Genomic DNA, 21,898 nt, shown 5'->3' on the forward strand with positions numbered 1-21,898 from the left:
CTTGCCTTTTGGTTTAAAGAGCTATTGGCTTTTTTTGCTTGCTTTTCTTTTATCTTTCTTTTATTTTTTTTCGCAAGCTTTGTTCTTCACTACTTTTTCTTGCTTCAAGAATCAATTTTATGATTTTTCAGATTATCAATAACATTTCTCCTTTTTTGTGATTCTTTCAAGAGCCAACAATTTTAACATTCATAAACAACAAATTCAAAAGACATATGCACTATTCAAGTATTCATTCAGAAAGCAGAAAGTATTGTCACCACATCAAAATAATTAAACTAATCTCAAGGATGAGTTCAAAATTCATGTACTTCTTGTTCTTTTGTAAATTAAGCATTTTTCATTTAAGAAAGGTGATGGATTCATAGGACGTTCATAGCTTTAAGACATAGACACTTGAACACTAATAATCATGTAATAAAGACGCAAACATGAATAAACATAGAGCATAGTAAACGAAAAACAGAAAAATAAAGAACTAGGAAATTAAAGAACGGGTCCACCTTAGTGATGGCGGCTAGTTCTTCCTCTTGAAGATCTTACGGAGTGCTTTAGCTCCTCAATGTCTCTTCCTTGCCTTTGTTTCTCCTCTCTCATAGCTCTTTGATCTTCTCGAATTTCATGGAGGAGAATAAAATGCTCTTGGTGCTCCACCCTTAGTTGTCCCATGTTGGAACTCAATTCTCCTAGGGAGGTGTTAATTTGCTCCTAATAGTTTTGTGGAGGAAAGTGCATCCCTTGAGGCATCTCAGGGATTTCATGATGAGGAATTTCCTCATGCTCTTGTTGAGGTCTATGAGTGGGCTCTCTTATTTACTCCATCCTCTTCTTAGTGATGGACTTTTGAGATGAATCTCTCCATCTCTCATGACTCGGAGTTGGAAGCAATTGCCTTTCCTTTCCTCTTTCTAGAGGTTTCTCTGGTCTTAGGTGCCATTAATGGTTATGGAAAAAATAAAAAGCAGAGCTTTTTCCATACCAAACTTAAAAGGTTTGCTCGTCCTCGAGCAAAAGAAGAGAGAAGGGATTAGAATAAGAAGAGATGGAGGAGATGGAGGTGTGTGAATGGTTCGGCCAAGGGAGGTTTTAGGTGGTTATGATGTGTGAAAAGGAAGGAGTGATAGGGGGCTTATATAGGAGTGGAGTGGAGAGGGAATTCTTGTAATAGGGGTTGAGTTTGGGAGGGAAATGGTTTGAATTTGAATGGTGAGGTAGGTGGGGTTTATGATGGATGGATGTGAGTGGTGAAGAGAATATGGGGAAGAGTTATTGATGGGATTAGTCAAGGGTATTTGGAGAAGAGTGTTATGGAAAGGTATGAAGAGGAGAGAAGAAGAGGTGGGGTAGGTGGGGATCCTGTGGGGTCCACAGATCTTGAGGTGCCAAGGAATTCTGCTCCCTGCACCATCTCCCATGACTCGGATGTGGAAGCAATTGTCTTTCCTTTCCTCTTTCTAGAGGTTTCTCTGGCCTTTAGTGCCATTAATGGTTATGGAAAAACAAAAAGCAATGCTTTTACCACACCAAACTTAAAAGGTTTGCTCGTCCTCGAGAAAAAAAAGAAAGAAAGTAGTAGAAGAAGAAGAAAATAGAGGAGATGGAGGGAGATATGTGGTTCGGCCAAGGGGTAGAAGTAGTGGTTGTAATGTGTGAAAATTAAGGAGTGGTGAGTGGTTTATATAGGGGTAGAGGGAGGTGATTGGTGAAGGGTATGTGGGAAAGAGTGTTATGAAAAGGTGGGAGAGAGAGAGAGAGAGAGAGAGAGAGAGAGAGAGAGAGAGAGAGAGAGAGAGAGAGAGAGGTGGGGTAGGTGGGGATCCTATGGGGTCCACAGATCCTGAGGGGTCAAGGACTTATCATCCCTGCTCCATTTAGGCATGCAAAATGCCCATAGAGTGCAATTCTAGCGTTAAACACCAGGTTGCTGCTTGTTTCTGGCGTTTAGTGCCAGCTTTTCTCCCTTTATTGGCGTTAACGCCAAGTTGCTGCTTGTTTCCGGTGTTAAACGCCAGACTGTAGCTTGTTTCTGGCATTTGATGCCAGCTTGATGCTTCTTTTTGGCGTTAAACGCCAGTCTGATGCTTCTTACTGGCGTTTAAACGCCAGTAAGCTCTTCCTCCAGGGTGAGCTATTTTTAATGCTATTTTTGATTTTGCTTTGATTTTTGTGACTCCACATGATCATCATCCTAAAGAAAACATAAAATAAAAAAGGAAAACAGAAAATTAACATAGATAAGTAAAAATTGGGTTGCCTCCCAATAAGCGCTTCTTTATTGTCTTTAGCTGGACCTTACTGAGCTTTTAATCTAGTCTCAGCTTTGAGCATTCTTGCTCAACATTGCCTTCAAGATCATGCTTGACTCTCTATCCATTAACAATGAACTTCTTATTAGAATCAATGTCTTGAAGCTCCACATAGCCATATGGTGACACACTTGTAATCACATATGGTCCCCTCCACCGGGATTTCAGTTTCCCGGGGAATAATCTGAGCCTAGAGTTAAATAGCAGAACCTTTTATTCTGGTTCAAAGACTTTGGATGAAAGTTTCTTATCATGCCACCTTTTTGCTTTCTCCTTGTAAATTTTTGTATTTTCGAAAATATTGAGTCTGAATTCCTCTAGCTCATTTAACTAGAGTAATCTCTTCTCTCTAGCTAACTTAGCATCCAGGTTTAGGAATCTGGTTGCCCAGTAGGCCTTATGCTCCAGTTCCACGGGTAGATGACAGGCCTTGCCATACACAAGCTGGTATGGAGAGGTTCCTATAGGAGTCTTGATGAATGCTGTTCTGTATGCCCACAGAGCATCATCTAAGCTTTTTGCCCAATCCATTCTACGGGTAATTACAGTCCGTTCCAGGATTCTTTTTAGTTCTCTATTAGAGACTTCAGCTTGCCCATTTGTCTGTGGATGATATGGAGTTGCTACTTTATGGCTAATTCTATATCGGACCATAGCAGAGTAAAGCTGTTTATTGCAGAAATGAGTGCCCCCATCACTGATTAGTGCTCTAGGGATACCAAACCTGCTGAAGATATATTTCTGGAGGAACTTCAGCACTGTCTTAGTATCATTAGTGGGTGTTGCAATTGCCTCTACCCATTTAGATACATAGTCTACTGCCATATATGTGTTTGAGTATGATGGTGGGAAAGGCCCTATGAAGTCAATATCTCATACATCAAACAACTCAATCTCCAAGATCTCTTGTTGAGGCATGGCATAACCATGAGGCAGATTACCAGCTCTCTGGCAGCTGTCACAGTTACGCACAAACTCTCAGAAGTCTTTATAGAGAGTAGGCCAATAGAAGCCACATTGGAGGACTTTTGTGGCTGTTCGCTCACCTCCGAAATGTCCTCCATATTGTGATCCATGACAATGCCATAGGATCTTCTGTGCTTCTTCTCTAGGCACACACCTACGGATTATTCCGTCTGCACATCTCTTAAAGAGATATAGTTCATCCCACAAGTAGTACTTTGTATCAGTAATTAATTTTTTTGTTTGTTGCCTGCTGTACTCCTTGGGTATGAATCTTGCAGCCTTATAGTTTGCAATGTCTGCAAACCATGGTGTTTCCTGAATGGCAAACAATTGCTCATCCGGAAAGGTTTCAGAGATCTCAATAGAGGAAAAGGATGCCCCTTCTACTGGTTCTATTCGGGACAGATGATCAGCCACTTGGTTCTCTGTCCCTTTTCTGTCTCTTATTTCTATATCAAACTCTTGCAGAAGCAACACCCATCTTATGAGCCTGGGTTTTGAATCCTACTTTATGAGTAGATATTTAAGAGCAGCATGGTCAGTGTACACAATCACTTTTGATCCTACTAAGTATGATCTAAACTTGTCAACGGCATAAACCACTGCAAGCAATTCTTTTTCTGTGGTTGTGTAAATTTTCTGGGCATCATTTAAAACACGGCTAGCATAATAAATGACATGCAGAAGCTTGTTATGCCTCTGTCCCAATACTGCACCAATGGCATGGTCACTGGCATCACACATTAGTTCGAATGGTAATGCCCAGTCTGGTACAGAAATAACTGGTGCTGTGACCAGCTTAGCTTTCAGAGTTTTAAATGCCTACAGACACTCTGTGTCAAACACAAATGGCGTGTCAGCAGCTAGCAGATTGCTCAGAGGTTTTGCAATTTTTGAAAAATCCTTTATAAACCTCCTATAAAATCCTGCATGCCCTAGAAAGCTTCTGATTGCCTTAACATTGGCAGGTGGTGGTAATTTTTCAGTTACTTCAACTTTAGCTTGATCCACCTCTATTCCCTTATTTGAAATTTTATGCCCAAGGACAATCCCTTCAGTCACCATAAAGTGACATTTTTCCTAGTTTAAAACTAGGTTGGTCTCTTGGCATCTTTTCAGAACAAGTGCTAAATGGTCAAGGCAGGAGCTGAATGAGTCTCCAAATACTGAAAAGTCATCCATGAAGACTTCCAGAAATTTCTCTACCATATCAGAGAAGATAGAGAGCATGCACCTCTGAAAGGTTGCAGGTGTATTGCACAGACCAAAAGGCATCCTTCTGTAGGCAAACACTCCAGAAGGACATGTGAATGCTGTTTTCTCTTGGTCCTGAGGATCTACTGCAATTTGGTTGTAACCTGAATAGCCATCCAAAAAGCAGTAATATTCATGACCTGCTAGTCTCTCTAGCATCTGGTCTATGAATGGTAAAGGAAAGTGATCCTTCCTGGTGGCTGTATTGAGCCTTCTGTAATCAATACACATACGCCACCCTGTAACTGTTCTTGTAGGAACCAGTTCATTCTTTTCATTATGAACCACTGTCATGCCTCCCTTCTTGGGGACAACTTAGACAGGGCTCACCCAGGGGCTATCAGAAATAGGATAAATAATCCCAGCCTCCAGTAACTTGGTGACCTCTTTCTACACCACCTCTTTCATGGCTGGATTTAGCCGCCTCTGTGGTTGAACTACTGGTTTAGCATCATCCTCTAATAGGATCTTGTGGATGCATCTTGCTGGGCTGATGCCCTTAAGATCACTTATGGACCACCCAAGAGCTGCCTTATGTGTCCTTAGCACTTGAAGTAGTACTTTCTCTTCCTGTGGATTTAAAGCAGAGCTTATGATCACTGGAAAAGTGTCACCTTCTCCCAGAAATTCATATTTCAGAGATGGTGGTAGTGGTTTGAGCTCGGGTTTAGGAGGTTTCTCCTCTTCCTGAGGAATTTTCAAAGGCTCTTTTATTTCCTCTGATTCCTCCAGATCAGGCTGAACATCTTTAAAGATGTCTTCTAGCTCTGATTTGAGACTCTCATCTATGTTGATCTCCTCTACCAGGGAGTCAATAATATCAACACACATGCAGTCTTTTGATGTGTTTGGATGCTTCATTGCCTCAACAGCATTCAGCCTGAACTCATCCTCATTGACTCTCAAGGTCACTTCCCCTTTTTGGATATCAATGAGGGTTCGTCCAGTTGCTAGGAAGGGTCTTCCTAGAATGAGAGTTGCACTCTTGTGCTCTTCCATCTCCAGCACTACAAAGTCAGTGGGAAAGGCAAATGGCCCAACCTTGACAATCATGTCCTCAATTATGCCTGATGGATATTTAATGGAGCCATCAGTAAGTTGAAGGCATATCCAGGTTGGATTGACCTCTTCAGTCAAGTCAAGCTTTCTGATAGTGGATGCAGGGATTAGATTGATACTTGCCCCAAGGTCACATAGAGTTGTCTTGGTACAAGTACCCTCTAATGTGCATGGTATCATAAAGCTTCCGGGATCCTTAAGCTTTTTTGGTAAGCTTGTTAGGATGACTGCACTGCATTCTTCAGTGAGAAAACTTTTTCTGTTTCTCTCCAATCCTTCTTATGACTTAAGATCTATTTCATGAACTTAGCATAAGAGGGTATTTGCTCAAGTGTCTCTGCAAACAAAATCTTTATTTCAAGAGTCCTGAGATAGTCTGCAAAGCGGGCAAATTGTTTATCCTGTTTCGCTTAGCGGAGTTTCTGAGGATAAGGCATTTTGGCTTTATATTCTTCAACCTTAGTTGCTGCAGGTTTATTTCCTACAGAGGCAGGTTGAGAAGCCTTCTTGAGGGAGTTATTATCAGCACTTGCAGGTGTCTGATCCCTCATTGGTGTTTGAACGCCAGGATTGGACGTGGATTGGGCATTTAACGCCAGATTCCTACTCTTTTCTGGCGTTTGAATGCCAGAACTGGACATGGATTGGGCGTTTAACGCCAGTTTTTCACCCTTTTCTGGCATTTGAACGCCAGACTTATTCCTCTCTGGGCTCTTACTGTCCTCAAAGGGATTTTGGGTAGTAGGTTGCTCATCCTCTATCAGCTGTTCCTTTCTTGGCTTTCTGCTGCTTTGAGTTGAGATATTTAATGTTTTTCCACTTCTTGATTGAACTGCTTGGCACTCCTCTGTTATCTGTTTTGATAACTGCTGTTTTGTCTGATTCAATTGTGATTCCATATCTTTGTTTGCAATTTTGGTTTCTTGTAGCATCTCCTTAAATTCTGCTAACTACCTTGTTATAGAAGATAGTTGCTGATTGAGTTCAGCAACTTGTTCCTGAGGACTAAAGTCAGTTGATACTGCCTTAGCTTCTTCTTTCATGGAGGACTCATTAGTTATGTACAGATGCTGATTTCTAGCAACTATATCGATAAGCTCCTGAGCCTCTTCGATAGTCTTTCTCATGTGTATAGATCTACCAGCGGAGTGATCTAGAGATATCTGAACTTTTTCTATAAGCCCGTAGTAGAAGATGTCTAATTGCACCCACTCTGAAAACATTTCAGAGGGGCATTTCCTTAGCATCCCTCTGTACCTCTCCAGGCGTTATAAAGGGATTCATCATCCTCTTGTTTAAAGCCTTGGATGTCCAGCCTTAGCTGTGTCATCCTTTTTGGAGGAAAATATTGATTCAGGAATTTGTCTGATAGCTATTTTCATGTTCTTATACTTGCTGTAGGTTGGTTATTTAACCACCTCTTAGCTTGATCTTTTACAGCAAATGAAAACAGTAATAATCTGTAGACATCCTGATCTACTTCCTTGTCACATACTGTGTCAGCAATTTGCAAGAACTGTGCCAGAAACTCAGTAGGTTCTTCCTGTGAAAGACCGGAATACTAACAATTTTGCTGCACCATGACAATGAGCTGAGGATTTAGCTAAAAAACTGCTTGCTCTGATGGGAGGTATACAGATACTACTCTCGTATGCAGCAGTAATGGGGTTAGTATATGACCCCAGAGTCCTTTTGGACTATTCATTTCCACTTAAGTCCATGATGGAGAAAAGGGAATTGATATGAATTGCAAATAAAATATATTTTTATTTTTATTTTATTTTAAAAAACGAATAAATAAAAAATAATATAGAATAAAGTAATTAGAAATTAAAATATAAATTTCGAAAAGTAAAAGAAAAAGGAAAAATAAATTCGAAAACCAAATTAATTGCTTAATTAAGAAAATTTGAAAAACTTTAGATATGATTTTTGAAAAAGATTTTGAATTTTGAAATTTTAAAACTAAAATAGGAAAAAATAAAAATTTTAAAATAGAAATCTGAATTTTTGAATGAGATTTTCGAAAATTCAATTAGATAGAGAGAAAAGATATTTTTGAAATTAATGAGGAAAGAGAAAAATAATAAAATGACACCAAACTTAGAATTTTTAGATCAAAACAGAGAAAATAAACAGAAAAACTTTGAATATCAAGATGAACACCAAAAGTAACTTTTGAAAAATTTTTAAGAAAACTAAAACACAAAGGACACCAAACTTAAAAATTTTTATACTTTGAACACTAATAATTCGAAAAAAATGAAAGAAAAATAAACTCATGCAATTGACACCAAACTTAAAATATGAAACTAAACTCAAATAGAAGACTAAATCATGAAGTTATTGGTTTTGAAAATTTTCGAAAATAATTTAGAAAATAAAATAAGAATTTTAAAATTTTAGCCAAAAACAATAATAGAAGACTTTAAACCAAAAAGAAAAATTTTTCCTAATCTAAGCAACAAAATAAACCGTCAGTTGTCCAAACTCGAACAATCCCCGGCAACGGCGCCAAAAACTTGGTGCACGAAATTACAATCACACTTTTGAAATTCCACACAACTAACCAGCAAGTGCACTAGGTCGTCCAAGTAATACCTTACGTGAGTAAGGGTCGATCCCACGGAGATTGTCGACTTGAAGCAAGCTATAGTTATCTTGTAACTCTCAGTCAAGATATCAATAATAATTTTCTGTTTTAATTGGAATGAGTAAAAGAACATGAAATAAATAATACTTGTTATGCAGTAATAGAGAACAGGTTGAGGTTTTGGAGATGCTCTGTCTTATGAATCTCTGCTTTCCTACTGTCTTCTTCTTCACGCGCGCAAGGCTCCTTCCATGGCAAGCTGTATGTTAGTGGATCACCGTTGTCAATGGCTACCATCCATCCTCTCAGTGAAAATGGTCCGGCTGCGCTGTCACCGCAGGGCTAATCATCTGTCGGTTCTCACTTGGGTTGGAATAGGATCCATTGATCCTTTTGCGTCTGTCACTACGCCCAACACTCGCGAGTTTGAAGCTTATCACAGTCATTCCTTCCCAGATCCTACTCAGAATACCACAGACAAGGTTTAGACTTTCCGGATCTCAGGAATGGCCGCCAATAATATTAGCCTATACCACGAAGGTTCTAATCTTAGATTAGAAACCCAAGAGATATGCACTCAAGCTATTACAGATAGAACAGAGGTGGTTGTCAGGCATGCGTTCATAGGTGAGAATGATGATGAGTGTCACGGATCATCACATTCATCAGGTTGAAGTGCGAGTGAATATCTTAGAGTAGAAACAAGCATGATTGAATGGAAAATAGTAGTAATTGCATTAATTCATCGAGACATAGCAGAGCTCCTCACCCCCAACCATGGGGTTTAGAGACTCATGCCGTCAGAAATACAATATTTAGATGTAAAAATGTCATGGGATACATAGTAAGTCTCTAAAAGTAGTTTTTATACTAAACTAGTGACATAGGTTTACAGAAAATGAGTAAACTAAGATAGATAGTGCAGAAATCCACTTCCGGGGCCCACTTAGTGTGTGCTTGGGCTGAGCATTGAGCTTTACACGTGTAGAGGATTCTCTTGGAGTTAAACGCCAGGTTACAGCCTATTTGTTGTGTTTAACTCTGGTTTGTAACTTATTTTTGGCGTTTAACTTCAGAATAGGACAGGAAGTTGGCGTTTAAATGCCAGTTTGCATCATCAAAACTCGGGCAAAGTATGGACTATTATATATTGATGGAAATCCCTGGATGTCTACTTTCCAACGCAATTGAGAGAGTGCCAATTGGGTTTTTGTAGCTCCAGAAAATCCATTTCAAGTGCAGGGAGGTCAGAATCCAACAGCATCTGCAGTCATTTTTTAGCCTCTGAATCAGATTTTTGCTCAGGTCCCTCAATTTCAGCCAGAAAATATCTGAAATCACATAAAAACACACAAACTCATAGTAAAGTCCATAAATATGAATTTTACATAAAAACTAATAAAAACATAGTAAAAACTAACTAAATCATACTAAAAACTACCTAAAAATAATGCCAAAAAGCGTATAAATTATCCGCTCATCACTTTCCTTCACTTGTTAGAGGATGACTTAATGAGATTGATCCTTACAATTATCATGATGTGGTTAGTAACAAGGATATAGATCCTTAACCATCAACCCTTGCCAAGACCTTTTCATTATTTGAGTCTCCATTTACTCTCTTTTCATTTATCTTTCATATTCCTTATCCAAAACCTCAAAATATGCATCTCATAACCAATAACAAGAATACTTCCCTGCAATTCCTTTGAGAGACGACCCGAGGTTTAAATACTTCGGTTATTATTTTATTAGAGTTTGTACTTGTGACAAATAATTTTTTGCATGAGAGGATTATTTGTTGGTTTAGAAACTATACTTGCAACAAGAATTCATTTATGAAATTCTAAATCACACAAAAATCCCTTCATCACCTGCATAGCCGCAACCATGTTTCCTAGGGACGCCATGAAATCTACATGGTTATTCCCTGTCAATTCGGGATTAGCATTCCCTAATCTACCTCTGCCTCGCCCACGACCGTGTCCGCGAGTCGACATCTGGTCCCTATACACACCAAACAAGTGATATCAAGTTGATCACTCTTAATATCGCAAGTCTAGTGCTTCAAGTCCCAAATGCATGCTCATGAACGTTTATGCTATGTATATCAGTCAGCTATCCTAGTAGCACATAGACACATACACAGAGAATGCACAGAAGTATAGTCAGTCCGTCCCTCAGGCTCTACAGGAACGAACTGCTCTGATACCATAATGTAACATCCTTCCACACAGAGTCTTATGCTTAAGTCATAAAGCTGAGGTGGCAAGGTATTATGACATCTAAAGGTAATAATATACATATAATGGTATTGAAAAGGAGTAATATAAGAGGAGCCTTGAAAAACAGGTAAAACAAAATCGTAAAATAAAAAGCGCAACGCTCAGAAAATGAGATACTTGCATGCTAAGAAATCTAAAGTTTAGAAGTATAGAATAAGTAGAAAGTGAGAATAGAGAACCAACGGTACAAAATAACTAGCTTCTAACTCAGCCTGCGAAGCCAAGGCTGGCTGGAGAGTATTTATATACATATATACATATTTCAAAAACCCAAAATACATAAATGAGAACCCTAACTCTCCTTAAACCTCTAAGAGGAACAAAATAAACAAGTTATTTGGAGAGAAAGTTAAGTACACATATACATAAACTAAACAGCAAAAGAAACCCAGAAACCACTTCACTTCAGAAGTCCAGATGCCTACTGAGGAGCCTCCCGACCTGCATCTGAAAAACAACAACACAGTATGGGGTGAGAACCGGAGGTTCTCAGCATGATAAAGGTGCCACGCACATAGTGTATAAGGTCCTGAAAATGCCAGAGGCAATCCTAGAACACTGACTCTCAAATTATAAAGCTCAAATTACTAAACAGAAATCATAAAAAGGGTGGTCTTCTAGGAAATTCTAAACCTAGCTTAGACTTTAACCTTAACTCTAAACCTGTCCACCTTTCCTCTGTACCTCCAACTCCGATGATTCGCATAGACAAAACAAACAGACAAGGCAAGCACAGGTAGAAAACAAGTAGTTCAAGTAACAATTACAACAATTAGCAGAATATAATCAATTAGGCATTCCCAATTAAGGCATAGCAAACAAAGAACACATATGTATATGATGAATGTTCATCCTACTGGCCATGAGCTCACGTGTCAGTTACTTTGCCAGAACCCGACACATCTGGTAGCTAACCCAGACATTTATCTCTAGGTTGCGCATCTCCAGGAGGATCATAAATGAAGGAGAGTGCCTTTTCATATCGAAGGAGTGTGTCTTTCCACCTTGCAACCAGAGAAGACTGTGGGATAAACAATACGAAGGAGAGTGCCTTTTCACCTTCCCCACATCCACATCACGACAAGAGAGGGAACTTCCGTTCTCAACTTGCCATCCGAGCACATTTTTAGGTTAATACGCAAGCGGGATCACACCTAGACCTTGCCATCTCGACCATTTCGACCACACATAGTCATCCCAAATCTCATCATTTATCATCATCATTTTCTTACATTTATTCTTTATAGCCATAGTTTATCACGGTCTCATACATATACCTCATATCATTGCAATTTATACCTAATTCATCATAAGATTATTACTTCACTCCCAAGTTATCACCTTTTTCCTAGCTTCAGCTCAGTACTAAACTTAGTACTATAGTTTAGGGCTAAAAGAACGAAAATAGATGTTTAGAAGTTTGAAATTAGGCTTGAAGACACAAAATACAGTTTTGCTGAAACCGGGGCCACGCGTACACATGGGCCATGCGTACGCGTGGAAGTGCACTACCGAAATGTCACGCGTACGCGTGGACATGCGTTTTTCCAAAAAAATTTGCCAAGTCTGGAATGCTGCAGAATTCCAAACTTCCGACGGGCATAACTTTTTCATTTTAAAATATTTTTTATCCGTTCTTTAAACGGCGTAAATTTCACGGACTCGATTTTCATTTAAAACAGGTTTGAAATAATTCAGGGGTCTGGAAGCCAAATTATGGCTCGCCGAAGTTCGGCCAAAAACCAACTTTACGCAAAACATCAAAACCTCCATTTTCTTTATAACTCAACCTCAATTCACTTACCATACCTATAGCCATCAACACAATATATCCTTATCAATACCACAACAACCTCACATCCTACCGTTTCTCAATTCAACAAGATTCTCATTTCACCTATTCAACATACATACATAGATATATCATCATCAAATCATGATTCAATATCAATCCTTCTACACTCAAAATTAGTTACAACACGTGCAATATCACCACAACATAACTCTACACCCTTCCATCATCCATCATACCTTAATTCTAAGTAATTCTCGTGCATAACTTCAGAACTATATCAAAAAGACCTTCAACAATTCATCATCTATACACATTCATTAATCTCAATTTATCAACCATCATTAAATCATCGTTTAACATTCAAATTTCCATTCTCAACATTAAATAACAAATCCATACTTAACTTGGTTCATAGTTATCAACAAGGCACTAAGCAATTTACACTCTCATACATTCATTCTTATCCTATGGTCATCTAGCCTAAGTTTTCACAGAACATTATATATTAAATACGCGAAACCTAAATCATACCTTGGCCGATTTTCACGTATTACCCAAGGCACCCACAAGACAAAAATTTCAAACCTCAATCACCAAAATTCAGCAACTAGATCTCTCTCCAAGCTTCCAATTAAGCTTCCAACATGTCCAATTGCCTCATATCACATATATACATACACCTAACATATTTATCACAAACATATCCCCAAAATTCAACACCCAAAATACTAAACCAAGGAATTAGCTAGGGTTCTAGAATTCTCACCTTACACAAGGACTAAGGAAGCAAGATTGAACATTTTTCTCAAGCTAATTCGAGTTTAAACATCGAAATTGAATAATTTTTAATACCCTTGTTCATAAATTTCGAAACTGAAAGTGAAGAAATGGAGGAAGAAAACGTGGATTTCTTACCTCACAATATTCTGGGCTTTGTAGAGCTCGACGCCACGATCGCGTGGCCAAGCAATCGGCAAAGGGCTGCCTCTAGTCAGGTGGGAGGTCGCCATAACTATTAAAAGGGCAGGAGGATTGGGTAATAGGGATACTTCCTATGCTATCATGGCGCTTCTGGGAAAGTTGGTATGGGATTATCTAAATAATAGTGAGAAGTTGTGGGTGCAGGTTCTGAAGCATAAATATCTCAGGAATCAATCTGGTATGAATGAAAACAGTAGAAATTCTTCATTGGCTACCTGGAAGAACATTGTTAGTGCCTATGAGCATCTCAAGGAAGGGCTTCATTGGAATATTGGGGATGTCCATAAATCAGTTTGGTGTGATGAGTGGACTCCTTTTGGTAAGCTTTGCAACCTTATTCCTTATGTACATATTTCTGAATCAGATTTTATAGTGGCTAACTTATGAAAAGGGGTGTCTTGGGAGGTTGATAGTCTTACCATGCCTATTCCGCATGATATTAAGCAGTTTATTTTTGGTCTGAGATATCCTAGTTCGACTGAGTTGGAACCACAGTGGTAGTGGTGGCTTGTAGCAACAAAAAAGTATAGTGCAATGGAGGGTTATAGATGGTTATTAGAGAAAACATTAAATTGGAATGCCAATAGTAACTGGAACTGGTTGTGAAATACAAACATTCCAGAGAAGTTCAAATTTACTATGTGGCTTGGCTTACATGATACTCTACCAACTGAGACCTTTCAATTCAAGCGGCATTTAGCTTCTTCAGATACGTGTAAGAGATGTAACAAGGCGCAGGAGACTATGGAGCATTGCCTTAGAGACTGTGAATGATCAAAAGCAATTTGGCATATGTTAGATCCTAGTATCCTGGACTCGACGGCTGGTACTGCTCTTAAAGAGTGGTTTTCGGAAGGCCTTGGCTAACAATGAGGTGTCTTTTGGTGCAGGGCGTTGGTGGGTATGGAGAGATAGGTGCAATGACATATTCAATACTGACAACCCTTGGACAGACCACAAGGTTGTTGCCTTGGCCAGAATTACCGTCAAGGACTTACAGGTTTACAGGAATCGAAACAATGCCTTTAGGTCTCTTTGAAATTGCCTGTGTTGGGAACCACCGGTAGGCAACAGTTTTAAAGTTAATTGTGATGCAAGCTTGTATCTGGATTCAAATTTAGCGGGATTTGGGTGTATTATTAGAGATTCTAAGGGAGATTGGATTTTGGGCTGCTCTGGAAGCATTCTCCCCTGGTCTATCATTAGATGTGAATTATTTGCTGCTTGGAGAGGGCTGGTTTTAACTTGGGATTGCGGTTTGAGGGATATTATATGTGAAACAGATTGCCTTGACATTCTGCCTATCATGCATAAGCTTACAAGTGAGTATTCATCTGAAGTAACAGATTTGATTCACAAGACTCAGGAGCTTTTATCTCGTCCTTGGCTTGTTCACGCTAAGTGGGTATCCCGAGAAGCAAATAGAGCTGCGGATTGGATGACTAGATATGGTGCCAAGAATAACTCTAATCATGTTATTTGATCTGAGCCTTGTGTTGATCTCCAACAAATCATCCGCTCGGATATAGAATAGTATTTGCTTTGTTTCTTTCCATGTTTAGACACAAAAAAAAAAAACTTACCTTGAGTTTGACTATTTAAGGTGTTTGAATGACTAAATAATAATAAAATATTATTATTAATTTTTTTTTATAGATTCAGATCCATTTTGTCAAACAGAGTCTAACCATATCACTTGAATTTCGCAAATTTTTGGCATATAAAATTCGAAAAATCTATTTTCTGGACAGTTGGTGTAAAGTTAGTTCACTCTAGAATTAGGTTGTTATAGTATAGATCTTATAATAATTAAAAATATTGATATCTAATTTGTAATGATAATAATAATTGATGGTTCTAGTGGAACTTGAGAAGGGGGGTTGAATCAAGTTAGCTTAAAACTTAGAGTTTCAAACTCTGTTGCAGTGAAAGCTTAAGTTGCAGGAGATTATTTGAAATTGTCTCATATGCAGAACAATAAAGAGTAGGGAAGAGAAGATGAAGACCAGCATGTATCCTGGTTTGGATTCTTTGTGCAATTAATCCTACGTCCAGTCTCCACCACAAATCATGGTGGAATTTTCACTAATCTTTCACAGATTACATACACCAATACTATTGAATTTTTCCCTAATTCAACTAGTATTCTACCCCCTAAGCTTTCAACACCAAAGCTTAGCTTCCCATAGTGCTGACCCAACTAGGAAGGGGAATCTACACAGATTCAATCACCCCATGTGCTAACCCAACTTGAAAGGGGAACTAATCCTAGTTCAACAACTCAATACATCAGAAATTTGTGGCTATTCTGTATCACTCATGTCTTTTCTCTCTTGGCTTTTCAACCTCCCAATATTTGCCTTTTCAACACAGAAAACGACACAAGATATCCATAACAAAAAATTAGAATTAAGCTTGAGTAGAAGAAAGAGATTTCAGCTCTATGTTTAGAGATGATGCGCTGGGTGTGTGTTCTCTCTTCCCTTTGAAATGATGGAATGAGACTTCTTATATATCTTCATCTTTGCCTTGAATTTTTGCCTCTTCTATTTTCTTGTGCCAGCTGCTCGTTGGAGCTGTCCTTGCTAGCATGCAGTCCTTTCTTCATCTTGCTCCATGATGAGCGGATAACTTATACGCTTTTTGGCATTGTTTTTAGTATGTTTTTAGTATATTTTAATTAGTTTTTATTATGTTTTTATTAGTTTTTAAATAAAAATCACTCTTCTGGACTTTACTATGAGTTTGTGTGTTTTTCTCTGATTTCAGGTATTTTCTGGCTGAAATTGAGGGACCTGAGCAAAAATCTGATTCAGAGGCTGAAAAAGGACTGCAGATACTGTTGGATTCTGACCTCCCTGCACTCAAAGTAGATTTTCTAGAGCTACAGAAGCCCAATTGGCGCGCTCTCAATTGCGTTGGAAAGAATATATAATAGTCCATACTTTTCCCGAGATTTGATGGCCCAAACAGGCGTTCCAAGTCAGCTCAAGAATTCTGGAGTTAAACGCGCAAACTAGCACAAAAGCTGGCGTTTAACTCCAAGAAAAGTCTCTACACGAAAATGCTTCAATGCTCAGCCCAAGCACACACCAAGTGGGCTCAGAAGAAGATTTCTGCATTAATTACCTATTTCTGTAACCCTAGGCTACTAGTTCTCTATAAATTGGACCTTTTGCTATTGTATTTCATACACTTGACAGAACTTTTCATATACTTTCATAGATCTTTTCACGTTTGGGGGCTGGCCTCACGGCCATGCTTGAACCTTGTTCTTATGTATTTTCAACGGTGGAGTTTCTACATACCATAGATTAAGGTGTGGAGCTCTGCTGTTCTTCATGAATTAATACGAAGTACTATTGTTTTTCTATTCAATTCACGCATACTTCTTCTCTAAGATATCACTTGTTCTTCAACTTGATGAATGTGATGATCTGTGACACTCATCATCATTTTCACCTATGAACGTGTGCCTGACAACCACCTCCATTCTACCTTCGATTGAGTGTGTATCTCTTGGGTTTCTGATCTAAGGTTGGAACCTTCGTGGTATAGGCTAGAATTATTGGCGGCCATTCCTGAGATCCGGAAAGTCTAAACCTTGTCTGTGGTATTCTGAGTAAATCTGGGAAGGGATAACTGTAACGAGCTTCAAACTCGCGATTGTGGGGCGTGTGACAGACGCAAAAGGATCAATGGATCCTATTCCGACATGATCGAGAACCGACAGCTGATTAGCCGATGTTGTGATAGAGCATCAGGACCATTTTCACTGAGAGAACGGATGTAGCCATTGACAACGGTGATGCCCAACATAAAGCTTGCCATGGAAGGGAGTATGAATGATTGGAAGAAGGTAATAGGAGAGCAGAGGTTCAGGGGGAACAAAGCATCTTCATACACTTATCTGAAATCCACCAATGAATTACATAAGTATCTCTATCTTTATTTTATGTTTTATTCATCTTTCAATTATCAATCCTCCATCACCATTTGAATCTGCCTGACTGAGATTTGCAAGATGACCATAGCTTGCTTCAAGCCGACAATCTCCGTGGGATCGACCCTTACTCACGTAAGGTTTATTACTTGGACGACCCAGTGCACTTGCTGGTTAGTTGTGCTGAATTGTGACAAAGTGTGATTCACGTTTGAGAGCTCCAAGTCTTTGGCGCCATTGTTGATGATCACAATTTTGTGCACCAAGTTTTTGGCGCCGTTGCCGGGGATTGTTCGAGTTTGGACAACTGACGGTTCATCTTGTTGCTTAGATTAGGTACTTTTCAGAATTTTTAAGAATGAATTCTAGAGTTTCAAGGTGATGTTCTTACCATCACAAAAGCTGATTGATTCCCATCAATTTAGCTATTGAATGTAATGTCCTGCTGAAGCTTGGCCAAACATGTCTAATCTTTTTAGACTGAAGCTTTAGACTAACATTGCATGATTCCTGGAATTCTCATTAAAAGTTTTGATTCTCTTTATTTTCTTTTCCATATAAGTTTCGAAAATCACAAAAAAATTTTAAATCATAAAACCAAAAATATTTTATGTTTCTTGTTTGAGTCTAGTATTAATTTTTAAGTTTGGTGTCAATTGCATGTTTCTGTTCTTCTTGCATTTTTCGAATTCATGCATGTTCTTCATTGATCTTCAAGCTGTTCTTGATGATTTCATTGCTCTGATCTTTAAATTCTCTTGTTTTGTGTGTTTTGTTGTTTCTCATATGCATTCTCAATTTATTAGTGTCTTTTATATGAAAATTTTTAAGTTTGGTGTCCTGCATGCATTGTTTCTTTTATCCTAGTTGCATTCTTATTGTTTCTCATCATTAAAAATTCAAAAATATTTTCAAAATTGTGTCTTTTCAAGTCAATAATACAGAGAATTAAAGATTCAGAATATTCAGCAGAGGAATCAAATAGAAAAAGCTGGGCGTTCAAAACGCCCAGTGAAGAAGGAAAACTGGCGTTTAAACGCCAGCCAGGGTACCTGGCTGGGCGTTTAATGCCCAAAAAGGTAGAGATTTGGGCGTTAAACGCCAGAATGGGCACCATTCTGGGCGTTTAACGCCAGGATGACACCAGAGGGAAGATTTTGTTTTTAATTCACATTTTTTTCAAGTTTTCATAATTTTTCAAAATTAAATCTTTTTCAAATCATATCTTTTCAATCATATCTCTTTCAAAATCAATTTCTTTCCATTTTATATTTATTTTTGCTATTTTCAAAATTTTCAAGTTGTTACTTGCCTATTAAGAAAGGATCAAACTTTAAATTTTAAAATCATATCTTTTAATTTCTTGATAGTCAAGTAATCAACTTAATTTTAAAAATTTTCTTTTTCTAAATTGATTTTCAATTATATCTTTTCAAACATATCTTTTCAATCACATCTTTTTCAAAATTAATTTTTTCAATCATATCTTTTTTCTAATTTCAAATTTTTTTTTTAAAAAAATCACTTTATTTCTTTCCCAATCTTAGTTTTCGAAAATCTCAATCAAATTTTCAAATTTCTTTTTAAAATCTTTTAATTAATTTTTGAAAATTCTTCCCCTCTTTTCACATCCTTCTATTTAAAGGACTAAGACTCCTCATCAAGGTGCAATTCGAACTCTATCCCTCTTGATAAGTTCGAATTCCCTCTTCTCCACCTCCTCCTTCTATTCTTCTTTTCCTCTGACACCTCAAGGAATCTCTATACTTTGACATAGAGGATTCTCTACTTTCTTGTTCTCTTCTCTTTCATATGAGCAGGAACAAAGATAAAGGCATACTTGTTCAAGCTGATCCTGAACCTGAAAGGACCTTGAAGAGAAAGCTAAGAGAAGCTAAAGAACAATTCTCTTTAGAGGGCCTAACAGAGCTCTTCAAAGAAGAAGAAACCATGGCAGCCGAAAACAACAATGCCAACAATGCAAGGAAGGTGCTTGGTGACTTTACTGCACCTACTCCTGATTTCTATGGGAGAAGCATCTCAATCCCTGCCATTGGAGCAAACAACTTTGAGCTTAAGCCTCAATTAGTTTCTCTAATGCAACAGAATTGCAAGTTTCATGGACTTCCATTGGAAGATCCTCATCAGTTCTTAGCTGAGTTCTTGCAAATCTGTGACACTGTCAAGACCAATGGGGTTAACCCTGAAGTCTACAGACTTATACTTTTTCCTTTTGCTGTAAGAGACAGAGCTAGGACATGGTTGGATTCACAACCTAAAGAAAGCCTGAACTCTTGGGAAAAGCTAGTCAATGCCTTCTTGGCAAAGTTATTTCCACCTCAAAAATTGAGCAAGCTTAGAGTGGAAGTCCAAACCTTTAGATAGAAGGATGGTGAGTCCCTCTATGAAGCTTGGGAGAGATACAAGCAATTGATCAGAAGGTGCCCTTCTGACATGCTTTCAGAATGGAGCATCATAGGAATCTTCTATGATGGTCTGTCTGAACTATCCAAGATGTCATTGGATAGCTTTGCTGGAGGATCTCTTCATCTGAAGAAGACGCCTGTAGAAGCTCAAGAACTCATTGAAATGGTTGCAAATAACCAATTCATGTACACCTCTGAAAGGAATCCTGTAAATAATGGGACAACTCAGAAGAAAGGAGTTCTTGAGATTGATACTCTGAATGCCATATTGGCTCAGAATAAAATATTGACCCAACAAGTCAATATGATTTCTCAGAGTCTGTCTGAAATGCAAGCAGCAACAGGCAGTACTAAGGAAGTTTCCTCTGAAGAAGAAGCTTATGATCCTGAGAACCCAGCAATGAAAGAGGTGAATTACATGGGAGAACCCTATGAAAACACCTATAATCCTTCATGGAGAAATCACCCAAATCTCTCATGGAAGGATCAACAGAGACCTCAACAAGGTTTCAACAACAACAATGGTAGAAGAAACAGGTTTAACAATGGCAAGCCTTTTCCATCACCTTCTCAGCAACAGACAGAGAATTCTAAGCAAAACCCCTCTGACTTAACAACCATTGTCTCTGATCTAATCAAAACCACTCAAAGTTTCATGACTGAAACAAGGTCCTCCATTAGAAATTTGGAGGCATAATTGGGTCAGCTGAGTAAGAAAATTACTGAACTCCCTCCTAGCACTCTCCCTAGCAATACAGAAGAGAACCCAAAAAGAGAGTGCAAGGCCATAACCACATCTCACATGGCCGAACATGGAGAGGAGGAAGAGGCAGTGATTCCCACTGAGGAAGACCTCAATGGACACCCACTGACCTCCATGGAGTTCCCTAATAAGGAACCATGAGAATCTGAGGCTCATACTGAGACCATAGCGATTCCATTAAATCTACTTCTGCCATTCATGAGCTCTGATAAATATTCTTCCTCTGAAGAGGATGAAGATGTTACTGAAGAGCAAGTTGCTAAGTACCTTGGAGTAATCATGAAGCTAAATACCAAGTTATTTGATAATGAGACTTGGGAGAATGAACCTCCATTGCTCATCAAAGAACTGGATAACTTGACTAGGCAGAGATTACCTCAAAAGAGACAGGACCCTGGAAAGTTCTCAATCCCTTGTACCATAGGCACCATGACCTTTGAGAAGGCTCTGTGTGACCTAGGGTCAAGCATAAACCTTATGCCTCTCTCTGTAATAGAGAAGCTAGGGATCATTGAGGTACAAGATGCTAGAATCTCACTGGAGATGGCAGACAATTCAAAGAAACAAGCTTATGGACTTGTAGAGGATGTCTTGGTAAAGGTTGAAGACCATTACATCCTTACTGATTTCATAGTCCTAAAGACTGGGAAGTGTATGGATGAATCCATCATCCTTGGCAGACCCTTCCTAGCCACAGCAAAAGCTGTGATTGATGTTGACAGAGGAGAATTGTTCATTCAAGTGAATGGAGACTCCCTTGTGTTTAAAGCTCAAGGATATCCCTCTGTCACCATGGAGAGGAAGCACGAAGAGCTTCTCTCAATACAGAGTCAAATAGAGCCCCCACAGTCAAACTCTAAGTTTGGTGTTGAACCCCCACATTCAAACTCTAAGTTTGGTGTTGGGAGGTTCCAACATTGCTCTGAACATCTGTGAGGCTCGATGAGAGCCACTGTCAAGCTATTGACATTAAAGAAGCACTTGTTGGGAGGCAACCTAATTTTTACTTTAAATTTCTATTTTCTATTGTTATTTTATGTTTTCTGTAGGTTGATGATCATGTGAAGTCACAAAAACAATTAAAAAAGCAAAAACAAAGTGAAAAACAGAATGAAAAATAGAACACTCTGGAGGAGATAATTACTGGCGTTTAAAAGCCAGTAAAGGTAGCAGAATGGGCGTTAAACGCCCAGTCTGGCACCATTCTGGGCGTTTAACGCCAGAAAAGGGCACCAGACTGGCGTTTAACGCCAGGAATGGGCAAGAAGCTGGCGTTAAACGCCAGAAATGGGCAGCAGCCTGCGTTTAACGCCAGGATTGGCAGAAAAGGGTGTTTTACACGCCACTTGGTGCAGGGATGAGATATCCTTGGCACCTCAGGATCTGTGGATCCCACATGATCCCTACCTACCCCACCACTCTCTTTCTTCTTCACCCATTCACCAATCACCTCAATACCTCTTCCCCAAAAACCCCTCACCTATCAAATCCCACCATTCTCTTCACCACTCACATCCATCCTTCATA

At 38.8% G+C, this 21,898-nt stretch overlaps 1 non-coding gene across 1 annotated transcript; it reads right to left on the reverse strand.

Annotated features, from left to right (window-relative positions):
- Nucleotides 1-19,534: 19,534 nt before the first annotated feature.
- Nucleotides 19,535-19,642, reverse strand: LOC148570255 (small nucleolar RNA R71). The gene has a single exon (XR_015907933.1). It is a non-coding gene; the product is annotated as a small nucleolar RNA R71 (small nucleolar RNA).
- Between the last annotated feature and the right edge of the window lie 2,256 nt (nucleotides 19,643-21,898).

The sequence above is a fragment of the Arachis ipaensis genome, chromosome B3, assembly GCF_059453495.1.
Source record: "Arachis ipaensis isolate K30076 ecotype BB chromosome B3, ASM5945349v1, whole genome shotgun sequence".
Classification (NCBI taxonomy): Eukaryota; Viridiplantae; Streptophyta; class Magnoliopsida; order Fabales; family Fabaceae; genus Arachis; species Arachis ipaensis.